We start from the raw sequence: 16,506 nt of genomic DNA on the forward strand, positions 1-16,506 counted from the left end.
GGAACACCCTATCTAGAATCTTTTGATGCATTAAATAAGCTGCTTCTGTGATAGGAAATTATTAAAGGAAGAATTACCTTATACTTGATAACAGTAGCTTTTACACTTGATCTTAGCCAAAAGGCCAAGAAGCAATAATAACAGTAGCTTTGAAAATTAATATTTTATCCAGTCTAGTGAGTCATACCTACCTTTTTTGGAATTGTCATATTCTTTGGTATCCATTCCCTCATTTCTCTCTCAAAAGTACTGTACTGGTTACCATGGTTACCATGCGATGGACATGAACTTGGGCAATGGACATGAACTTGGGAGATGGTGAGGGACAGGGAGGCCTGTTGTGCTGCAGTCCATGGGGTCACAAAGAGTCAGACACAATTGGGTGACTGAACACAATTGGGTGATTTTTAAAAATACAGTGTCACTTAAAAATAATTGACAATTCTTTATGAAAGGGATGAGTAAATTATTCACCAAATATTGGATGTGGTCTTGAGCTAAATTTGATAGGAAAACTTTATTTTTGTTATTAATATAATATTCTAAGAATTTCTCCCCCTGGATATCTGTCATCCTCTGCTTTTTTCCTGCTTTTCCAATTTTAAATAAATCTTGTCTAAATAACAGTTAAAGAACTTAAAACTGTGGTTAATCAAAATTGACCATTCAAGTGCAAAACTAATAATCTCTTGGTCCATGAGTTAAGGCTATCATGAGTCTCCTTTTATGAATGCTTTGGGACTTGCTCCCTTCTCCTTTGATACTTCAGAATCTTTTCCATCTACTTGTTTTCCTCTCTCTTATATTTTTCTCTGAGTGAGTATGATATGAAATCTAAGAATATCTAAAATTTTTCTTCTCTTTATTTTACCACATTTTAAACATCTGAAAAAAATTATAGGTAGGAAAACATAGTTTGACCTTTTTCATTTTACTGCTTTAGTTTTTGCTTCCCCAGGTCTCCAATATGAATCAAAGCCCCTTTGTTTTTTAACAAAGTTGTTGGTAAGAGGTAATTTTAAAGTATCTTCAGTGCTTCATCTTACAGGAAAACTGGGACTGGGAAAATGTTTTGTAAAAAGATGGAAGCATGTATAAATGGATGATGTCAGAGTATATAAATTCTTTTTTGTATAATAGGATACATAATATCTTGACTTTAATCTTAATTCTATTTTATATTTTAAGACTGGGTAGTGATTTTTATTAGAGTCAGTGTAACCCAACATCTTTTTTTTAAATGTGTTTTTTAGTGTTCTGAACATCTATATTTAAGCATTTAAGGCCAAAGAAATTACTGATGATGATACCTATAGAGAGGAAGGATGGATCAGTTTTTTCTGTACTATTTTTTGAGTCCATATGATAACAATATCATCCAGTTTCCATGCTTGGTTTTATAAATATGTTAGAGTCTTTAACTTTAAAAGACTGTCAGTTTTGATTGACGTGTTTGAGGGCACATACCCCTTATAAAAAGCAGTCTCAGTGAAAGTCCAAGGTCTGCTTTCAGACTACTACTTATATTAAAGGGGGAAATTTTTATGTAGTTACTTGCTATTTGAGAAGCAAGAAAAAGTCAAGAAATAGGAACTGAATTAAAGGACATACTTGACAACTTTTAATACTATGGAATCTATCAGGTTTTTGTGGTGTGATTTTTAAATTTTTGATGATACAAAAATTTTGTTATAATTTTATGGTCATGTTTGATTTTGGAGATTTCTGGTTGCTCTCTTATAAAAAATTTGAACTACCTAAGAAATATTCTGGCTTTTCAAACATGAATAAAGCATTTTTTAAAAGGACGCATATTGTTTTATTTGAGAATAATATTAACACCTCTTGGTAGTTAACTCTTGTGAGCCTTAAGGAAGAATTTGAAATACATATGGAGTGGTAGAAGGAAGTTGTGGATTGAGGCCTTTTTGGTGCTTTTCAGCTATGAAAGGTGTCTACAGTCAACCTTACCATTGATAGTGGTAGCAATGAATTCTTCATCAGAAAACACTTTTTGTATTATTTCTGTTATATACTGATTATTTCTATTTTTATTAAACCAAGTACTGTCTTGATTAAGTCAAGTAAGTACAGACAGTTTAGTAAGTTAAAAAATATTAAACTACTACTGTCTGCCTAGCATTTAGCCCCTAGGTATGTTTTGGCACAGAACAGCATGATATGGTCATTGCAGTAAAGGAAATCATAATTTTGTGGGGGAAAAAGGTTATGTGTATGACCATCTCACCTTTCCATATGTATCATGCTTTTATATCACTACATAGTGTGTACATAATTTTTTATCTTTAACATTATCATAGGTATTTTCCTTATTGTATAATCTTTAATCATTATTTTTAAAAATTTATTTTAAATGAAACGAATATTTTTAATGGCAAAAGGTACAATTCACAAAGAAGATAGACATCATAAACCATTAGACACCTTAACAAGAAAGATACATAAAGCAAAAATCAGAAAAAATAATTATAGTGAGACATATTAACATTTGAGAATATTTTATCAAATGCAGAAAAAATAAGAATAGAGCATATTGAATGATGTTAATAATTTAAATATAATAGATTTATATTTAATTAATATCCTACACAAATATATTTAAAGTTTTGTATCTCATACATTATTAGACATCCATAGGACACTTAGAAAAACTGACAGAAAGATAAAACTAGTAAATTTCAAAAAGTAGAATTCTTTTGTGTATTTGTGTGTGATTCAGTTATATATATACACATGTTATTTTTGAAATTATTTTCCATTATAGGTTATTACAAAATCTTGACTATAATTCCCAGTGCTATATAGTAAACCTTTGTTGCTTGTTGTGTATCTATTTTTTTTTAATTAGAAAGCTAGCATTCTATTCATACTAAGTCAAACAAGTGGAATCAAAATGTCATAAATTTTTTAGTTAGGCAAAAATTTGTAAGTTTTCTAATATATATATGTATTATGCATATTTTTTAAGATATATGTATACAAAAGCTTTTCTACTACACTAAAGGCTTGAGAAAGAAAATAGATGGAGAAATTGGAAAACAAACTAAATGAAATTGGAACACTGAATATGAAATAGAAAAAGTGAAACAAACTAGATAAAAATAAAAGATCCTCATATAGTCCAGTTGTTTTTAAATATGGCTGCTCTTGGAGAAGGAAATGGCAACCCACTCCAGTGTTCTTGCCTGGAGAATCCCAGGGACGGGGGAGCCTGGTGAGCTGCCGTGTATGGGGTCGCACAGAGTCAGACACGACTGAAGCGACTTAGCAGCAGCAGCAGCTCATTAAAAACACATCTGGAGCTCTGAAAAAAAAAAAAAAAAAAAAAGCAATAACTGGGCATTTGTATTTTTCAAAAAGTTCCAAGATAATTCTGATATATATCTGGACTTTAAAAAGTGCTTACAGGGAGAAGGAAATGGCAACCCACTCTAGTACTCTTGCCTGGAAAATCCCATGGACAGAGGAGCCTGGTAGGCTACAGTCCATAGGGTCGCAAAGAGTCAGGCACGACTGATCAATTTGTCAATGTCAGTGTCAAAAGCTAGGAGGGATGGTGAATATACTTTAAAAATAATCTTGAGACCCACAAATTTTGCTCTTGTCTGACTAGAGAAGGGCCAAATCCGGTAAGACTGAGCTCTCTGCTCATTGTTATATCAAGAACTCTGGCATAGTTATCTCCTGTGTAGATGTAACTATTCATTGAATTAATGGAATTGAATAAAATCTTTCAATCAAAATAAAAATAATTACAGGTTTTTCTATTAAATGGCAGTTTTGGGATATAGAATTCTAATTCTGTTGACCAGTCATGATACAGTGGTATTAAGTGAATAATAGTTACATAATCACAATAGTAAAAGATGTTTATCAATTTTCATAATCAATAACCAGATAAAAAATGAAAGATAATTGCAATTGCAAGTCATAATGGGAACATGATTAACCTAACAATAAAAAATAATTACATACAATTTGGGGGGGGGGTCAAGCAGAGTGATGTGGGAAGTGGAAGTGTGTACATGAACATGTTTTCATCTGTTCAGCCAGTCTATGTCTTTTGATTGGTGCATTTAATCCATTTACATTTAAGGTAATTATTGATATGTATGATCCTATTACCATTTTCTTAATTGTTCTGGGTTTATTTTCTGTAGGTAGGACTTTTCCTTCTCTTGTTTTCTGCCTAGAGAAGTTCCTTTAGCATTTATTGTAAAGCTGGTTTGGTGGTGCTGAATTCTGTTAACTTTTGCTTGTCTGGAAAGCTTTTGATTTCTCTCCATCAAATCTGAAGGAGAGTCTTGCTGGGTAGAGTATGCTTGGTTGTAGGTTCTTTCCTTTCATCACTTTAAATAAGTCATGCCATTCCCTTCTGGCCTGATAGGAGTTCCCTTGTAATTTGTCATTTTTCCCTTGTTGCTTTTAATATTTTATCTTTATATTTAATTATTGTTAGTTTGATTACTATGTGTCTCAGTGTGTTCCTTCTTAGGTTTATCCTTTCTGGGACTTCCTGGATTTGGTTGATTATTTCTTTTTCCATGTTAGGGAAGTTTTCAGCTATTATCTCTTCAAATGTTTTCTCGGTCCTTTCTCTCTCTTTTCTCCTTCTGGGACCCCTATAATGTGAATGTTCATGCATTTAATGTTTAATAATTATTTTTTAAATGTGTGCTCACACCCCTCATCCCTCAATAGAAGCTGAACTTTGCTTTCTCCTTTTCTCTGAGAATTATTTAATGGCTACTTTGGTTTTTTACCTTGGCTACTCAGAAATTCAGAATAAACTTTTGAAGTACAGCCATAACAACTGGTTTGGCCCATATTACTTGAATGGTGTGTTTAAATTGTTTTTTCCTTGGTCCAAATTTTATACATATATAGTGAATTGTTAAGATACCTAAAATCCTTTCTGGAAAGAAGGAATACATGAATTGTAAAAAGTAAATATAGGTGAATTAAAAAAAATAAAAAAATTTCTATTGGTTGGCTGGACATTTTTTCCTAGTGTAGCAACTCATAATGAATATTTTTGTCACACCTGGATTGCCCTCTTTGGTAATTTTCTTAGGATATAGTTGGGCTTCCCTGGTGGCTAAGAAGTAGGTCAAAGAACATGAGCAAAGTTACAGAAGTGGGTCAGAGAATATGAACATTTAGTGGGTTTTGGTATTTAGTAGTATTTGGCCATTTTTAATGTGTACAGAATTGGAGAAGTAAGAATTAGTAGCAAACTCCATTTAATTTTTTATAACTCATGAATTTGAATCTTTATTTACAACATATTAGCCCCCAGAGTTGTTACAGAGCTGTTTATTATTTATTTGATTTTTTCCTTGGGAAAATTTTGTTGCCCTCAAGTTTAAAAGAGATGCTTTTTTCTTGAATTGTGTAGAAAATGGCAAGATTTAGTGATTTTAAGCAACTTTGATTCTTCCCTTTCTTCCTTTGAATGAAAATCCACTTTTTAAAATTAAATGGAAAAATGCTTTTGACACCTGAAAACATTTTATGGTAGAGTTTTATACTCTGACCTTTCTATACTTCTATCTCCCGTATTTGCTTTTCAAGTTTGGCATTGATTTTAGTCTAATGAAATACCTTCAAGTCTTTACCTGAAAGAGTTACTGGAAAGAGAGCTCTTCTTATTGATCATAAGAATTAGCACATCATTAGATGGAACATAGTGGGAAGGCAATAAAATCATTAACATATTTTTAATTTTAAAGGAATAAATGGCTTAAAACATACTTCACATTTGAGAATTATTATTTAAAAGTAAGGGCTATCTGTTAATGATATGGTTGATAAAGTAGAATTTTCACAACACAGAAGAAAAACAATCTTTTTCAGTTAACAGGTATAATTTCACACTAAAGTTAATAGTTGCTATGCTAAGTCACTTTAGTCGTGTCTGACTCTGTGCGACCCCATAGATGGCAGCCCACCAGGGTCCCCCGTCCCTGGGATTCTCCAGGCAAGAACAGTGGAGTGGGCTGCCATTGCCTTCTTCAATGCAGGAAAGTAAAAAGTGAAAGTGAAGTCGCTCAGTCATGTCCGACTCCTAGCGACCCCGTGGACTGCAGCCTACCAGGCTCCTCCATCCATGGGATTTGCCAGGCAAGAGTACTGGAGTTGGGTGCCATTGCCTTCTCCAAAGTTAATAGTTGAGAGGACCTAAATATTTTCTGTCACTATTTCTTAAGTTATTAAAAAAACCAAAAATAGCTTCAGGCCAATACAGAGCTTTATCAGCATTTTTACTGTACTTTGCAATTGGCAAAGAATGTTAATACTTTCAGAATTTCAATAATACTCTAATAAGTTACTTCTGTTTTAATTTTATCTTGTCAGTAGGCAATCCCTTTCTACATTATTTTTAGAGTGATGTAAAGAGATATGATGATTTATATTTTTGTTGAAAGCATATCTGTTAAGGTAGCTTTAAAGTTTCAGATTTATATTTCCTGATTTTAAAAAATTACAAAAATAAAATTTACTATATAGAAAGTTTTTTATAGTTCATTTAACTTGAATCTAGTTCTTTGCAATACTAAGAATATCTGTATATTTAATAGGCCTTATATAAGGATTTTTTTTAAAGAGTACATGAGAGGGAAGCAATTTGGCACAGGATATGCAAGATAGTATTTATGCAAATACTAACATTTTATTGCTTCTGCTTCATTAGGTAATACCTATGTGGCCTTCAGATCTGTTTTATGTTTTTTTAATCTGTATTTGGAGTGTTTGATTTCTGTAGACGTGTTGTTGATTGAGAAGGTTGAAGTTCATAATTAATATCTAGAATAAAGTTTCATGGAAAATTAATTTTATGAGTAAGAGCTAAAGAATTGATGGTGATTGAGCTTAGAGAACAGAATAAGCATGAATGGTTTGGTTCTTCTTTACTAAAGAAATGAGTAAGGAAGATACCAAGTTGTTTTTCTGTAAATTTGGAAGATTTAATCAGAGAAAATGAATTTGCTGTTTTTGGTTGATCCTGAGGAAGTAGTTCTTGGTCATGAAGATGATACATAGGAATATGTGCTGAGGGAAAACATGGATTCTCCCTACAAAGAGACTTTAGGTGGTATATAATATCGGTTTGAAAAATCTTTTGTTGAAGGTTAGGGACATGGTGAAGGACTTAATTGGCAGAGCAGAGGTTTTAATTGCTGTTTTGATGTGGTTGTGTCTGATTTGTTTGCTCTCAAGTGAGCATTTGATTCTTGCTTACCTGGTGAGACGTTTAATGCTAAATTGTTCAAGGAAAGCTTCTGAAAGACCAATGTCCGTCTTCTGAGGCCAAGTAACAGTTGGATTATCTGCCTTCCTTGAATAGTAAGAATTAATGATTCCTTTTGAGAAGGCAAATAATGAGTTGGATATGGAGTTCTAGCAGGTCTGTTTCTCTTTCTTCCCCCCATAGGCCTATCAGCAGTCTGATGGGGCAGAAGACAACAGATGGAAAAGGTGTTCCAAACTTGGCAAAGGCCATCAATCTAAGGAGGTAAGCTCTGATTTTGAGCAGGTAGAGCAGGTGGCTCTTCCTGTCTTAATCATATCCTCTTGCTCTTTGGAAAGATGAATGGAAAGAAAGAGCAATTAAAACGAGGCTAAAGTATCTTCATTAGCTATTCTGAGGGAAACATTTTGAATTAGTCTTTTGATTCTTCTCTTATTTTTCCCCTCTTTTTGTTTTTTAATTTTTTTGATGCCTTGATTTATTTTTATCTCCCATTGAATATTAACAGCTTAAAAATTGGCAGATTAGTTATATGTTGTTTTGGGATAGGAAGGATGAACAGAATCTTGTTTATTTCAAGTTAATCTCAGCTTGTGGCTAGATTGAGTAAAATGATATGATTTTAGGATTTTTTCTGAGATTATTTTGAAGTTTGGATTCACATGAGAACTATTAGACAAGAAACAATCTTTTCTTGATTAAGATTGTTCTTCATATCTTCAGATATGATACAACAGTATAGGTATAGGTTAGCTTTATGATACTTGAGATTTTAGGGGTTGTCTACCATCTTTGCCCAGATGGGCCTTTCTTTCCCACTTTCCCATCCCTTCTACTTTTCTTTTCATTTCCTTACTGATTACTTAATGGCATTCAGGACTGTGAAGATATGGCTCTTCCCAACATTTAAATGTACTTTTCATTTAAATACTATACCATCTCATGTGACTTAGGCCTTGAGAAAACCAAGTCCATTGACTGTGCTGTGGTGTTGATCTAAGTAGTATGTTGAGAAAAGAGTGAAAGATTCTTAATTTGTATATGATCTTGATGGTTAACTCATATATCTAAAAATATAATATTGATTTTCATAGTCATAGTACAGATAAACAAAACATGAAATACAGAAAGCCGTAGATAGTTTCTGTCAAGATACTTGCTGGAAATGTTAGGTTGGAGAAAATAATGGCCAAAATAATATTCAGAAAATCATCCAGAATAACAAAGATATAAACTATTCTTTAGCACCATGGGGTGACATACCTTTGATAATTTAGACTGCCTTTTAAGAGATTTTTAATGCATGTTTGTGAGCTAATGTATGATTTAAGGCAACTCTAGTTAGTTGCTGTAGCAAATAAGCCACAAAAGACATATATAATGACTCAGATGTTATATGTTATTTTTTGTTCATGTGAAATTTATTTGCTGTGCCATATTACCCAAACCAGGGGTTAAACTCAGGCCATGGTACTGGAAGTGTTGAGTCCTGACTCTTGGACTGCCAAGGAATGCTTTCTCATGTGAAATTTAAATGGATTGTTTCTAATACATGGGGGGCTCCTTTGGAGACACAGAGCCTTTCCGATTTTGCTCCAAGTTTGTCATACCTCCATTGAGTTGGAGGAAGAGGGAAAGAGCATGGAGGATTGTATGTGGAAGGTGTTTATTGGACCAGGCCTAGGAGTAGCACACATACCTTTTGCTTCTACTGGCTGTGTAACTCAGTTAGAAGCTCACTTACAGAGGCTGAAATATGTAGTCCAGCCTTGTATCCCACGGAAAAAGAGAAACTGCATTGGGTAATAATATCTGGATAATCTTTCCTTTAGCCTAAAAGCCTTAGTAGATGGTACATGATTTTGCTCAAGTATTGAGGCAAGGGAGGGGATGTACCTAAAGCTAAGCAACCATCTGCCTGCCTATTCTTTCTACTGTGAGTAAGTAATCTGAGGAAGAGAAGGTGAGCAAACTTTAATGAAAATAGAGCATTTATGATTTGTACTCTCATCTGATTTTTTAATAACTTCAGAGTTACTTTGATTTAATTTTTATTATCACTTTAAAACTTTGTAGGATATTCATTCATTCAACAAACACTAAGTGTTGAGATTTTCTTTTTTGTTCACTAACTTCTCCTTTTTTAAAAAATAAATTACTATTAAACTGAGATATAATTTTTTGATACCTATGGTAAAGGATAAACTTTGAATGACACTCCTTGCCCCTTTAAAAAAATGTAATTTGTGTAGCATAAAATCCACTGTTTTAGAGTATAGAATTCAGTGGTTTTAGTATAATCATAAATTGTACAACCATCATCATATCTAATTCCCCAGAATATTTTCATCATTCTGAAAGGAACACCATACCTGATAGTACTCATTTCTTCTGGCTTTCCCCTAGCCTCTAGTAATGTACTGTGGTATGTATGGTACTGTGATCTCTATGAAGTTGCCTGTTCTGTACATTTCATGTAAATGAAATCATATATGGTCTTTTACGAGTTTCTTTCACTTAGCATAAAATTCATCTACGTTGTAGTGTTATTGTTATTTAATTCCTTTTTAAGGGTGAATAATATTCCATATGGATATAATACATTTTATGACTACCCTCCTACCTTTAATTGTCTGTTTGTCATGCTAAACAGACAGTTGGTTCTCAGTCTCAGAACTAGAAGCAATCAAAAGTCTTCCTTGGCTGTCTGAAGCTCTACCTAGCTTTGTATGGTTGAAAGAAGATACTCCTTGAGATTCTCATTGGCATCCTGACTTGTTTAGTTACTAGTTCATAAATGGGGAAGTAGATATCTTATTATTTGCACTGTCTTTGAATCATATTCTTTTGAATATGGTTGTCTAAGGTAGCAGGTAATAAATTAGTGTTCTTGTTTTGACATACATCTGGTTGTAACTACACAAAAGAAAAAACCCATTTAATTTTAATAGGCTAGAGAAACAATTTAAGTGCCTCAAATAAATAGACTCTTAAGTAGTTGTACTGGAGTGGAGAGGAGGATGATACTTAATGCTAGAGAAACTGATTACCATTTCATTAATTTTATTTATTTTGAAGTATAATTGACTTAAAATATTACATTAGTTATAACATAATGATTTGATAATTTTTATATATCACAAAAATCTCTTCTGTCTGGCAAGCAGTAGTTTGTTCTCTGAGTCTATATATTTTGTTATATTTCTTTTTTTAATCTCACAAATAAGTGAGATCATCAGATACTTGTCTTTGTCTATTTCACTTAGGGTAATATTCTCTCAGGTTCATGCATGTTATTTGAAAGGGCAAGATTTCATTTTTTCTATGGCTGGACAATATTCCACTGTGTGTGTCTGTGTGTGTGTATAAAATCACATCTTTTTTAAAAAAAAGTTTTATTTATGGCTGTGCTGTGTCTTTATTGCTGTGTGGGCTTTTTTCTAATTGTGGGGTGTAGAGGCTGTTCTCTAGTTATGGTGCACAGGTTCCTTTCTGTGGTGACTTCTCTTGTGGAGCACGGGCCCTAGGGTGTGTGAGCTTCAGTAGTTGCAGCACATAGGCTCAGTACTTAGAGCTCCTGAGCACAGGCTCTGGAGCACAGGTCGGTAGTTGTGGTGCATGGGCCTAGTTGTTCTTTCTGGACCAAGAATCGAATCTGTGTCTCTTGCACTGGCAGGCAGATTCTTTATGACTGAGCCGCAGGGAAGCCTCCATATCTTCTTTATCTATTAATCTGTCAGTGGACACTTAGGTTGCTTCTGTATCTTATCTATTGTATGTAAGATTGCTATGGTACATATAGATTTTTGAATTAGTGTTTTTATTTTCTTTGGATAAATACCCAGAAGTGAATTCCTGGATCGTATGGTGGTTCTATTTTTTATTTTTTAAGGAATCTCCATACTGTTTTCTATAGTGGCTGTAGCAATTTAACATTCCCACCAATAGTGCACAAGTGTTCTCTTTTCTCCACATTCTTTCCAATACTTGTTATTTCTTGTCTTTTTGATAATAGTCATTCTCACAGGTATGAGATGATGTCTCATTGTAGGTTTGACTTGCATTTCTGTGATAATTGGTGATGATAAGCATCTTTTCATATGCTTGCTGGCCATCAATATGTCTTCTTTGGAAAAATGTTCAGGTCTTTTGCTCATTTTTTAATCAGATTGTTTATTTTTTTTAATAGTTGTGTTATGTTTTGGATATTAACCCCTATCCAACATATCATTTGCAAATATCTTCTTCCATCTAGTAGCTTACCTTTTTGTTTTGTTGATGGCTTCGTTTGCTCTACATAAGGTTTTTAGTTGGATATATCCCTACTCATTTATTTGTGCTTTTATTGCCTTTACCTGAAGAGATAGATCAAAAAAAAAAAAAATTACTAAGACCAATGTCAAAGTGCATACTGCCTATGTTTTCTTCTAGGAGTTTTGTGGTTTCAGGTTTTACATTTTAGTGTTTAGTCCATTTTGAGTTTATTTTTGTATATGAGGTAAGAAGGTCCAGTTTCATTCTTTTACCTGTAGCTGTCCAGTTTTCCCAGTGTTATTTATTGAAGAGACTGTCTTTCTCCCAGTGTATATTCTTGCCTCCTTTATCATAGGGTAATTAACCATATAAGTATTGATGCATTTCTTATTCTGTTCCATTGATATATATGTTTGTTTTTGTGTCAGTACCATACTGTTTTCATTACTGTAGCTTTGCTTTATAGTTTGAAATCAGGGACCATTTTACCTTCGTGTTGTTCTTTGTCAAGATTGCTTTGGTTCTTTGAGATTTTCTGTGGTTCCATAAAAACTTTAGGATTATTTGTCCTAGACTGCTCAACAGGTAAAGAATCTGCCTGCAGTGCAGGAGATACAGGAAACTTGGGTTCAATTCCTGGGTTGGGAAGATCTCCTGGAGAGTAGGAAATGGCAACTCAAATAAGTATTCTTGCCTGGAAAATCCCATGGGCAGAGGAGCCTGGCAGGCTACAGTCCATGGGGTCACAAAGAGTTGGACATGACTGAGCATGCGTGCATGTGAAAAACACTATGGGTATTTTGATAGAGATTGAATTGAATTTGTAGATGCTTTGGATGGTGTGGAATTTTAACCATACTAATTCTTCTAGCCCATGATAGTGTTTAGAGTACCAGTCTTTCATTTCCTTGGTTATATTTGTCCCTAGATATTTTATTCTTTTTGGTAGGATTGTTTCCTGAATTTCTCCTTCTAATAGTTCACTGTTAGTGTATAGAAATGCAACAAATTCCTGTATATTAATTTTGTGTCATGCAGCTTTACTGAATTCATTTATTCTCATAGTTTTGTGGTAGAGTCTTTCTTCTATGTATAGTATTGTGCCATCTGCAAATAGCTATAGTTTTACTTCTTTTCCAGTTTGAATGCCTTTTATTTCTTGTTGTGGCCAGGACTTCCAGTACTATGTTGAATAAAAATGGTGAAAGAAGGGACTGACTTCCTGGCAGTCCAGTGTTTAAGACTCTGCTTCCACTGCAAGGGGCACAGGTTTGATTCCTGATCAGGAAACTAGGACCCTGCATGTTGCACAGCACAGCACACCACCCCCCCCCACCCCCACCGCCCCGGCCAAAAAAAAATGGTGAGAATGGGTGTTCTTGTCTTGTTCCTGATCTCAGAGGAAAAGCTTTAGGTTTTTACTGTTGAGTATGATGTAAGCAAGGAGATCCAACCAGTCTATTTTAAGGAAATCAGTCCTGAATATTCATTGGAAGGACTGAAGCTGATACTCTAATACTTTGGCCTCCTGATGTGAAGAACTGACTCATTGGAAAAGACCCTGATGCTAGGAAAGATTGAAGGTGGGAGAAGAAGGGGACGAGAGAGATGAGATGGTTGGATGGCATCACCGACTGAATGGACATGAGTTTGAGTAAGCTCCGGGCGTTGGTGATGGGCAGGGAAGCCTGGTGTGCTGCAGTCCATGGGGTCACAGAGTCGCACATGACTGAGCAACTGAACTGAACTGATGATGTTAGCTGTGACTTTGTCATATGTGGCCATTGTTTAGTTGAGGTACATTTCTTCTGTACCCATTTTGTTGAGAGGTTTTCTTTTTATCGTAACTGGATGAATTTTGTCAAGCTTTTCCTGCATCTTTTGAATTATGTGATCATGTGTTTTTATTCTTGATTTTTGTTAACGTGGTCTGTTGAATGATATACTGCATTCACGTGTATTGAACCATCCTTGTATCCCTGGGAAAAATCCCACTTGAGCATTGTGCACGATTCTTTTGTTGTAGAATTTTGTTCGCTAATATTTTGTTGGGGATTTTTGCGTCTATTGTTCATCAGGGATATTGGCCTGTAATTTTAATATTTTGTATGTGGTGTCTTTGTCTTGTTTTGGTATTAGAGTAACCCTGGCCTCATGGGTTTAGACACATTCCTTTCTCTTTAATTTTTTATAGTAGTTTGAGAAGGATAGGTGTTAACTCTTCTTTAAATGTTTGGTAAAATTCCCCCTGGTTGTCTTCTGCTTCTGACCTTTTGTTTGTTGGAAATTTTTTCTTTTTTTATTTATTACTGATTCAATTTCTCTACTAGTAATCTGTTCAGATTTCCTAATTTTTCTGGATTTAGTCTTGGAAGGTTGTATGTTTCTAGGAATGTATCTGTTTCTTATAAATTGCCTAATTTGTTGGTGTATAATTGTTTGTAGCAGTCACTTTGGACTGTTTGCCTTTCTGTGAAATCTGTTGTAACTTCTCTTTCATTTCTGATTTTATTTGGACCCTCTTTTTTTTCTTGAGTTCAACTAAAGATTTATTAAGTTTATATTTTTTTCCTGTTTTGTTAAGACTCTATTTCACTTATTGCCACTCTAATCTTGATTATTTCTTTCTTTCTGTTAACATTGGGTTTTGTTATTCTTTTCCTAGTTCCTTCAGGTGTAAGGTTAGATGGTTTATCTGAGATTTTTCTTGTTTCTTGAATTTCCCTCTTGGAACTGCTTTTGATGTGTTCCATAGATTTTGGAACATTGTTTCCATTTTCATTTGTTGCAAGGCATTTTTTGACTTCCTCTTTGATTTCTTCCTTTGACCCATTGCTTGCTTAGTAGCATGTTTACTTTCTATATGTCTGTTTTTTGTGTTTTCTTCATGTGGTTGATTTCAAGTCTTATAATGTTGTGGTCTGAAAAGGTGCTTGATATGATTTCAGTATTCTTAAATTTATTGAGACTTGTTTTGTGGCCTAGCATGTGATCTGTTTTGGAGGATGTTTCAGGTGCATTTGAAATGGATCATAACTCCTCCCCAGAGAGGACTGCACAGTGTTTGCAGCTTTTGGATGGAATTCTTAAAAAGCATGGTTACAGGTGAGAGACAAAATCAGGATACAATAGTGAATGTATCAGACTAATTGGCTGATATAAAAATACAGTCAATTTACATTTTTAGGTGATTAAGTTCTACTTTTCCCTTGGATCTTTTTTCTGCCTTAAGAAATAAAATCAGTTGTGTTAAATAGTGTAACAGGTAAAATAGATTTGTACAAAAAGCTGAGTGAGAGGTTTGTTTAAGTGTACTTGTGATTTATTTTGTATTGAAAACAGTGAAAATATGAAAATCATCTGTCAGCCTAAAAGTCTGTAATGTGCAGCAGTACTAACTGAAAATATCTTTGTATTTTAAGAAAATTAACTTTTGTGCTTAGGTGAGATGATGAGTATTTAAGGCTTATAATTTTAAGATTGTAGACTTATGAAAATAATAGGAATATACTGTGGTGCATCCATATAGTGGAATATTATTCAGTGCTGAAAAGCAGTGATATACTAAGCCATGAAAACACATGGAGGAACCACTAATCGATATTACAGAGTAAAAAAAGCCAATCTGAAAAGGCTCCATACTTTAAAATGTTTGATGGATGAAATGGATGGTGGGAGGGAGGAAGGCAGAGATGAATAGAGGATTTTTAAGGCAGTGAAACTACTCTGTATGAAACTTTAATAATGCTGGATGTGCATGTGTGCACGCCGGTTGCTTAGTCATGTCTGACTCTTTGTGACCCCATGGACTGCAGCCCACCAGGTTCCTTTGTCCATGGGATTTTACAGAGAAGAATACTGAAGTGGGTTGCCATTTCCTCCTCCAGGGGATCTTCCCAACCCAGGGATCAAACCTGCATCTCTTATGTCTCCTGCATTGGCAGGTGGATTCTTTACCACTGAGCCACCTGGGAAGCCCCATAATGGTGGATACATGTCATTATGTATTTGTCAAAATTTGTAGAATATTCAGTACCAAGACTTAATCCTAAGGTAAACTTTGGGTTTTTGGTAAACTTTGGTTTGGGTAATTATGGTGTGTCAGGTACTTTCATTGACTGTCATATATGTACCACACTGGTGTGGGATGTAGATAGTAGAGGAAGCTCTGGGTGTATGGGGGTAGGGATATGTGGAAAACTGTACTTTTCCTTTGGTTTTGCTGTGAGCCTAAAACTGCTCTAAAAAATAGAATCTACTAAAAAAAATAAAGAGTAAGAGACAAGTCCCTGATAGCTCAGTTGGTAAAGAATCTGCCTGAAATGCAGGAGACTCCGGTTCAATTCCTGGGTTGGGAAGATCTGCTGAAGAAGGGATAGGCTACCCACTTCAGTATTCTTGGGCTTCCCTTGTGGCTCAGCTGGAAAAGAATCTGCCTGCAGTGCAGACCTGGGTTCAGTCCCTGAGTTGGGAAAATCCCCTGGAGAAGGGAAAGGCTACCCATGCCAGTATTTTGGCCTGGAGAATTCCATGGACTGCACAGTCCATGGGGTCTCAAAGAGTTGGACATGACTGAGCGACTTTCACTTCACTTCAAGAGGCAAGTCACATGTAACTGTGTGTAGTTTGCATATACTAAATGCCTTGTTTTATGTCATATAGGGTTGCTAAAAAATAATACATATATAGACAATTTCTATGAGATGAGTAAATATAATGTGAAAAGGTTGATAAGAGAATGGGTTGATAGTTTATGAAATTTATTTTTGAGTCAAAAGTAAGAATATGATGCTAAATGAAAATAAGTGAAATGTAAGTTTAATGACTTAAAAAGCCATGAGTGGAAAGTTAAGTAATTATCAATAGAAACAATCCAAAATGCTTTAATGGAACAGAGTGATTAATAGGAATTTAAGAAATTTTTGTAAATAAGCCTCAGCCATTTTGAATAATGATCACGCTCATTTAGCTAAGTATAG

The 16,506-nt window shown here is 34.4% G+C and overlaps 1 protein-coding gene across 4 annotated transcripts in view; it reads left to right on the forward strand.

Moving 5' to 3' along the window:
• Positions 1-16,506, forward strand: part of SPAG9 (sperm associated antigen 9) — a 150,358-nt gene that overhangs the window by 30,882 nt on the left and 102,970 nt on the right. The window contains exon 1 of one of the 4 annotated variants that reach the window (XM_070389675.1): positions 7,520-7,537. The exons of the other annotated variants lie outside the window; for them this stretch is intronic. The gene's annotated coding sequence lies outside the window, so the exon portion shown is untranslated. Of the gene's footprint in view, positions 1-7,519; positions 7,538-16,506 lie in introns of those variants that run through there. 4 annotated transcript variants of the gene reach the window in all.

Source organism: Bos mutus, chromosome 19 (genome assembly GCF_027580195.1).
Source record: "Bos mutus isolate GX-2022 chromosome 19, NWIPB_WYAK_1.1, whole genome shotgun sequence".
Classification (NCBI taxonomy): domain Eukaryota; kingdom Metazoa; phylum Chordata; class Mammalia; order Artiodactyla; family Bovidae; genus Bos; species Bos mutus.